The sequence below is a fragment of the Cebus imitator genome, unplaced genomic scaffold (assembly GCF_001604975.1).
Source record: "Cebus imitator isolate Cc_AM_T3 unplaced genomic scaffold, Cebus_imitator-1.0 Scaffold404, whole genome shotgun sequence".
Classification (NCBI taxonomy): Eukaryota; Metazoa; Chordata; class Mammalia; order Primates; family Cebidae; genus Cebus; species Cebus imitator.
This window is the reverse complement of record NW_016107719.1, coordinates 1,908,416-1,917,196: the sequence shown is the minus strand read 5'-3', so window position 1 is coordinate 1,917,196 and position 8,781 is coordinate 1,908,416. Positions and strand designations below refer to the sequence as shown.

The following is an 8,781-nucleotide window of genomic DNA, read 5'->3' as shown; positions in this document are numbered from 1 at the left end:
ATTAGGCTTAATGAGGAAGGCATGGCAAAAACCAAGATAGGCTGAAAGCTAGGCCTCCTGCACTAAGCAGTTAGCCAAGTTGTGAATGCAAAGGAAAAGCTTTGGAAGGAAATTAAAAGTGTCACTCCAATGAACACATGAATGATAAGAAAGTGAAGCAGGCTTATTGCTGATAGGGAGAAAGTTTGAGTGGTCTGAATAGAAGATCAGACCAGCCACATCACTCCCCTAAACCAAAGCCTAATCCAGAGCAAGGCCCTACCTCTCTTCAATACTGTAAAGGCTGAGAGGGGTGAAAACCTGCAGAAGAAAAGTCTGAAGCTAGCGGATGTTGGTTCATGAGGTTTAGGGAAAGAAACTGTCTCCATAACATAAAAGTGCACTTTCGGCTTTCAGCTCGGAGGAGACCAAGGTGCAACTTTCTTCAGTCATCCCGAATCCGGGTTCATCCAACACCAGCCGCCTCCACCATGCCGCTGAAGTGCGACCCCAACGAGATCAAAGTCATATACCTGAGGTGCACCAGGGGTAAGGTCAGTGCCACTTCTGCACTGGCCCCCAACATCAGTCCCCTGGCTCCATCTCCAAAAAAGGTTGATGATGACATTGCAAGGTAACAGGTGACTGGAAGGGCCTGAGAATTACAGTGAAACTAACCGTTCAGAACAGACAGGCCTAGATTGAGGTGGTGCCTTCTGCCTCTGCCCTGATCATCAAAGCCCTTAAGGAACCACCAAGAGACAGAAAGAAACAGAAAAACATTAAACACAGCAGGAATACCACTTTTGATGAGTTCGCCAGCATTGCTAAACAGGTGCGACATCAATCTTGAGCCAGAGAACTCTCTGGAACCATTAAAGAGATCCTGCGGACTGCCCAGTCTGTGGGCTGTAATGTTAATGGCCGCCACCCTCAGGACATCATAGATGACATCAACAGTGGTGCTGTGGAATACCCAGCTAGTTAAGAAGCACAAAGGAAAATATTTCAGTAAAGGATCATTTAACAAAAACAAAAACAAAACATAAAAGTGCAAGGTGAAGCAGCAAGTGCTGATGGAGAAGCTGCAAGTTGTCCAGAAGATCTGGCTAAGATCATCGATTAAGGTGGTCACAGTGAACAACAGATTTTCCATGTAGATGAAATAGCCTTCTGTTGAAAGAAGATGCCATGGAGGACTTTCATAGCTAGACAGGAGAAGGCAATGCCTGGCTTTGAAGCTTCAAAGGACAGGCTGACTCTCCTGTCACTAGCCTCTCCTTAGGGACCAGTGCAGTTGGTGACTTTAAGTTGAAGCCACCCCTCATTTACCATTCTGAAAATCCTAGGGCCCTTAAGAATGATGCTAAATCTACTCCGCCAGTGCTCTAGCCTAGATGACTGCACATCAGTTTACAGCATAGTTTGCTGAATATTTTAGGCCCATTGTTGGTATCTACTGCTCAGAAAAAAATATTTTTTTCAAAACATTATCATTCATTGACAACGCACCTAGGCACCCAGGAGCTCTGCTGGAAATGCACAAGGAGATGAATGTTGCTTTCCTGCCTGCTAACACAAAGTCCATTCTGCAGCCCATGGACCAAGGAGTCCTTTCAACTTTCAAGTCTGGATCTAGGCAAAGTCAATTGAAACCTACTGGAAAGCACTTATCATTCTAGATGCCATTAGGAACATGGGAGGAGGTCAAAATATCAACACTACCAGGAGTTTGAAAGGAGCTGAGTCCAACCTTTGTGGATGGCTTTGAGGAGATAAAGACTTCAGTAAACGAAGGAACTGTGGTTGTGGTGGAAACAGCAAGAGAACTAGAAGTAGAAGTGACACCTAAAGATGTGACTGCATTGCTGCAGTCTCATGATCAAACTTGAGTGAATGATGAGTTGCTTCTTATGAATGGCAAAGAAAGCGATTTCTTGAGATGGAATCTACTCCTGGTGTGATTTGAATTAACAACAAAGCATTTTAAATATTATAGAAATGCAGTTGATAAAGAAGCAGGTTTGAGAGAATTGATGCCAATTTTTTTTTTGAGATGGAATTTCACTCTTATTGCCCAAGCTGGAGTGCAATGGTGCGATCTCGGCTCACTGCAACCTCTGCCTCCCAGGTTCAAGCGATTCTCCTGCCTCAGCCTCCCAAGTAGCTGGGATTACAGGCACGTGCCACCACACCTGGCTAATTTTTTGTATTTTTAGTAGAAACGGGGTTTCACCATGCTGGCCAGGCTGGTCTCCAACTCCTGACCTCAGGTGATCTACCCGCCTTGGCCTCCTAAAGCACTGGGATTACAGGTGTGAGCCACCATGCCTGGCCTTGACACCAATTTTGAAAGAAGTTCTACTGTGGGTAAAATGCTATAAAACCGCATCACATGCTACAGAGAAATCTTTCATGAAAGCAAGAGTCAATCAATGTGGCAAACTTCATTGTTGCCTTAATTGTTTATTTACTTATTTATTTAGAGACAGAGTTTCACTCTTGTTGCCCAAGCTGGAGTGCAATGGCATGATCTCAGCTCACTGCAAACTCTGCCTTCAAGGTTCAAGTGATTCTCTTGCCTCAGCCTCCCAAGTCGCTGGGATTACAGGCACTTGCCACCATGCCCAGATAATTTTTGTATTTTTGGTAGAGACGAGGTTTCACCACGTTGGCCAGCCTGGTCTCAAACTCCTGACCTCAGGTGATCCACTTGCCTGGGCCTCCCAAAGTGCTGGGATTACAGGCATGCGCCACCACACCCAGCTAATTTTTGTATTTTTAGTAGAGACAGGGTTTCACCATGTTGGCCAAGATGGTCTTGATCTCCTGTCCTCATGATTCACCCACCTTGGCCTTCCAAGGTTCTGGGATTACAGGCATGAGCCACCATGCCTGGCCACACCCAACATCTTATCTGTTCAACCAACATTTAATGAATGCCTGCCTTGTACACTGGCAAGGTGATTAGGTAGTCCAACATTGACCCTGCACTCCAGGAATTCACAGTCCTGGGTCTCCATTCCCTTCTCTTAACTTACCAGCAAAGGGATGTGGTGTAGCAGTGTCACAAGCTTCCCAGCTTCTCAGAGGTTTGGTAATTGTAAAACTTTGTCAAAGATGACCAAAAGAAGAAGTCCCATTTTCTTCTCCCTGAAAGGTCCCAGCAGCAGTATTCTCCAAAGGATTCCAGCCATTTTACCCTCTCCCCTCATGCCCTTGCTCACTTAATTCCCAATTCCTGGGAGAGGCTGGACTGGAGTCACCACTGACTCCGGAAAATGGAAGGAGAGTACAATAGAGACCAGCAGCTGGGCCGGGTGTGGTGGCTCACGCCTGTAACCCCAGCATTTTGAGAGGCCAAGGTGGGAGGATCACAGGTCAGGAGTTCAAGACCAGCCTGGCCAAAATGGTGAAACCTCGTCTCTCCTAAAAATACAAAAATTAGCTCAGTGTGGTGGTGCGCACCTGTAATCCCAGCTACTGGGGAGGCCGAGGCAGGAGAATCATTTGAACCTGGAGGCGAAGGTTGCAGTGAGCCAAGGTTGCACCACTGCACTCCAGCATGGGCAACAGAGCGAGATTCTGTCTGAGACAGAGAGAGAGGGAGAGAGAGAGAGAGAGAGAGAGAGAGATGTAGTTCAGGACCATGAACAGCGCCAATGGGTGCCAAACAGGTGAGTCCTATCAGAGAAGACTCCTATCAGAGAAGACTCTGATAAGGTCTTCTCGCCCTGTACAAGAGCCAGTCTGAGGGCAGAAGCCACCTGCCTCTCATAAATTGGGCTCTTGCTGCTGGAGTAACTGAATTTTTCACTAGAGTTCATGTTGTGAACTGTCACAACCCTCCCCTCCAGGCTGGAAGATGGGACTTAGAACCAAAAACATCCAGGAACACTTTCCATTTGGACCCATCAGTGGAGAAACGGCAGTTTCTACTGTTGACTTCTGGGAAAAGCAGATGTAAAGAGACCAGGATCTATAGATTTGCCCAAGAGCAATTCCTAAGCCAAGTCACATGGTGCTCTTCTGCTTTAAGCCTCAAAACCCAGTCAATGACATTCAGGCACAAGAGTTCACAGAAAAGGGGCGCCCTGGCAAGGGAAGCCCAGAGCCAAGCTTATCCTTCTCTGCTGGCGTCATGTGGCTCATCTTTCCTTCCAGCTTCCTGTGGCTCTTCCTTCTCTGCTGTCTTCTTTGTCTCTTCCTGTGGCACCTGGAAGTGCTGAACCCCTCTCCTTGAGACTGTTTTTATAGCAATGCATGGCAATTCTGTTCTTCTCATAGCAAAACTCCTCTACTTACTCTTCTTCTCCCTCCTAATGCCCCAGTCGAGGACATGAACAATGCAAAGACTGGGGCCCTCCGTTTGCCTTCTCTCCACGGTCCTCTTTCCTTTCTGTCTCAAGCTTCAGGTCTCACTTCCCTGTCTTTGCCTCTAAAATGTGCTTTACCATACCAAATTTCTGATAAGATAAATCATCTCTAAAGAGAAAATTGTCCAGGGCAAAAGAAGAACTTTAAAGGATTTGAATTCTATCTTACAGGATACCGTTTATGCTTTGGATCAGAAGTCAATATATGGTGCTTTCTCTCCCATCACCAGAATATAAGATTCCAGAGAGACGTGGAAATGGCTCCTCTCATTGCACACCTAATAACCTGCTTGCAGAATTTTTCTTCCCATCTCCACAGCTCTGAGCTCTGCAGGTTTGGAGGTCATGATCATGGCTCCCAAGAGAGGAATCCTTCTGCCAGAGGACACAACTACAGCTCCATTGAATTGGATGTGGGTCTTCATGCCACTGAACCAATAGAAGAAAGGCATTACTCTACTGCCTGGGATGACTGATCCTTATTACAAGGAGAAATTGGGTTGCAGCCACACAGTGGAGGTAGGGAGGACCACATCTGAACCCCTGAGGATGCTCTAGGATGCCCCTTAGGACTTCTGTGTCTAACCATAAAAATAAGTGAAAAACCATGACAGTCAAAAAAGGCAGGACCACCAAGGATCCACACACCTCAGGATGAAGATTTAGGTCACTTCATAAGGCAAAGAGCCCTAGCCAGTTGACAACAAAAGATATGTACAAGGAAGAGTAGAAGAAAGAATTGAAATATCAACCGTAGCCACATTGCCAATTACAGAAACAAGGACTGTAGCAGTTATGAATATTGTCTTCCTTCTTTGCTGTGTTTGTGTGTGTGTATGTGTTTGTATATGTTAACCACTTTTCTTCTTCTTTCTCCCCCTTCCTGTTATTTACTTTTTTACAAGTTTTGTTGGAAGTTAAGTTTCCAATTCAGTATTTAGATAATAGAATATTCAGCCAGCACTGTGACTGGATTTGAGGGGTTATTAACATTGTCCAGTGATGGATACAATGGCTGTTGAAATTTTTGCATCTCCTCATTTTGGGGAGAGACTGAGAATGTCTTCATTTGCAAGGAAGGATAGTTGCATTCTGTTAAGTGTAAATATATAGTTGTCTTTTTCTTTTCTTTCTTTTCTTTTCTCTTTTCCTGTTTGTTGCCCAGGCTAAAGTGCAGTGGTGTGATCTCAGCTCACTGCAACCTCCATCTCCTGGGTTCAAGCAATTCTCCTGCCTCAGCCACCCCAGTAGCTGGGATTATGGGTGTGCACCCCAACGCCCAGCTAATTTTTGTACTTTTACTTGAGACAGGGTTTCGCCATGTTGGCCAGGTTGGTCTTAGACTCCTGGCCTCAAGTGATCTGCCCATGTCAACCTCCCAAAGTGCTGGGATTACAGGTGTGAGCCACTGCATCCAGCCAATGTGACGATTTTTAATCACAAATTCAATTTTGTAAGTGGTTTAAACATTGTTTACATTTAAAACGTCTTAAACGTAAAATTTGTGCAATTTGACTAAATTATTGGCATAAAGTTACACCATATTATTACATTTTTAAAATTTATTCTTCTTCTGAAGTGAGTCATGCTTCCTGTCAATTCTGCTATACTTTATGGGTCTCACCTCTGTTTCCAAATTAATCTTGCCAAAGGTTTGACAGTTTTATTAATTTTAAAAAAAACCCACAAAATTTGGCTCTGTTAGTCACATCTATTTTATGATTGCTGTCTGTTTCATTTATTTCTGCTCTTACCTGTAATATTTTCTTTTTTCTACTGTCTTAGGATTTACTCAGCTGTTCTCTTGCTAACTTCTCATGTTAAATGTTTGGCCTACTGATTTTCAGCCTTTTTTTCTTATATCATAAGCCTCAAGTATGTTCTGATATGTGGAATTTTCATTATTTTCACTTCTAAGCATATTCTAAAACCTGCTATGCTTTCTTTTTACCTGTAAATTATGTAAAGAGGTTTTATCTATTTCTACACTTTTTTGTTATTTATTTCTTACTGAAGTAAATGGTGGTCAGAAAATATTGTTTGTTCAAGCCATTCTTTTGGCATTAACAAAAGATTGCTTTTTGGCAAGATAAATGGTCAATTTTCATAAATGTTCCAGGCATGCTTGAAAATAATGTAATGTCTGCAGTTGCTTAGTGAAATGTTCTGGAAATTCCCATTATGTAAAATGCTGTTATTTCATAATTCTCATCTCTCATCTTTTCTATATTCGCTGACTTTTTTTTCTGCTTTCTCCCTCTGAGCTACTCAGTGAGGTATCTTAGACACAGGAAAGAAGGAACCACCTAAACTCACAGTAGGGAACCACTCAGTCAAATCCAGAAGGTAGAACATTCTACAGAGAGTAGCTTAATCCCTTAGATTCATGGTATGAAAATAGGAAATGTTCTAAATTTAAAAAACATTTGTGGGAGGTAAGCACAAATCCTGAACCCAAACTTAGAAAAACCAGATAGAGAGGACATTTGGAGGATAATTGGTTTGGGGCTCTCTAAAGCCTAGGTATACCCATGCCCAAGTCTGAGACCACCCGAATGTCCTCGCTTTCCAGGTGGCCAGTGTTTTGGTCCTGCCAGAGGAAGGCTGATATCCTCATCCACCTATTCCAATGATAATAAAAGCGCTACTTCCTAACAGACCTCAATCCCCAACGCCCAGAAGATGTAAATGGTAGACACTTGAAAATATCATTTTGACACCAGGTGTGGTGGCTCATGGCTGTAATCCCAGCACTTCAGGAGGCCAAGGTGGGCAGATCACCTGAGGTCAAGAGTTTGAGATCAGCCTGACCAACATGGAGAAGCCCCGTCTCTACTAAAAATACAAAAATTAGCCAGGCATGGTGGCAGGTGCCTGTAATCCCAGCTACACAGGAGGCTGAGGCAGGAGAATTGCTTGAACCTGGGAGGCAGAGGTTGCAGTGAGCTGAGATTGCATCACTTCACTCCAGCCTGGGGACAACAGCGAGACTTTGTCTCAAAAAAAAAAAATCATTTTGAGTGACTTACTAGGGGATTTTAAAGGCAGACTCTGTGGCTAGTCTTGCTGGAAAAACACTTGGAAGCCTGTGATGATGGAGTAGCTTCTCCCCCATCCCCAACACCCACTCCATGGCCCCATGGATCTATCAACTCTACTACACAGCTAACTCCCATGAGCAGGGACTGTGTCTCATTTCTCTGGGTCTCCCCAGCAACTAGCATGACTTGTTGGATAAAAAAGAATTAGCTGGCCATCGAGCCACCATCTCTGTCGTGGCACAGTCCGGGGGTTCTGTTTGCAAAATTCTGAGCCCAGGCCCTTTTATCTCCTTCATCTCCTTTCAGAAAGGGATGCTCAAGCCCGTCACACAGTGAAAAACTCATTACCAGCATGCCTGGCCCAGACAGACCTGAGGGAGGCGGATGCAGAGATTATTGTGGCCAAACTGTTTACTGTGTCTAGACCGCCAGTTTCGGGATTTGGAAATTCCCCAGCTGAGGAGAGGCAAAGGCTCTTTTCTCTTGCCAGTTACCCAAGCAGCAGCCAGTGAACAGGCTTTAATTTAGGATGTGAGGCTATGCTACACCCTCACGAAGACCCAGCAGAATGAGGCCACTGTTCAGGGCAGCTGGGGGAGGCTTTGGTTTGCAGAGAATCCATGGATGGATTTGATGGATCAAAGTCAGCAGCATATACCCTCCCTAATGTGTGTGATTTTTCTCTTAACTCCACTAATCGTATCCCAAGAAGACAACTGGACAAGTGCATGAAGACATGTGTTTAAGGATCTTCATCACAGCCTGTTTGTAATTTCCAAAAACTGGAAACCATACATTTAGATCCATTAACTTATGATTATACACATGAATAATGGCACAGCCATACAGTGGATTATTCTACACTGTTAAGGGGCTAGTGGAGATCCATATTTCTTTTTTCCTTTTCTTTTTGGAGACGGAGTCTTGCTCTGTCACCCAGGCTGGAGGGCGTTGGTGCATCTCGGCTCACTGCAACCTCTGCCTCCGGGTTCAAGTGATTCTCCTGCCTCAGCCTCCTGAGTAGCTGGGACTACAGGCGTATGCCACCACACCTAGCTAATTTTTGTATTTTTAATAGAAACAGGGTTTCACCATGTTGGCCAGGCTGGTCTTGAACGCCTGACCTCAGGTGATCTACCCCCCTCGGCCTCCCAAAATGCTGGGGTTATAGGCATGAGCCACTGTGCCCAGCATGATCTATATTTCTTGACATGGAGATAGATGGATACACCTATGCACACATCCATATGCCGATCTGATATACACATAGTCATCTGTGTACATATTTGCAAAAAAAAAAAAGATGTCTAGAAGGTCATTCACCACACTGTACCATCGGTTATTACTGGGGTAGTGGGAATTAGAATGACTTTTGCCTCCTTTGG

The 8,781-nt window shown here is 44.5% G+C and overlaps 1 pseudogene; it reads left to right on the top strand.

Moving 5' to 3' along the window:
* The first annotated feature begins 388 nt into the window (after positions 1 to 388).
* On the top strand, positions 389 to 1,017 carry LOC108289457 (annotated as a pseudogene).
* The last annotated feature ends 7,764 nt before the right edge of the window (positions 1,018 to 8,781 follow it).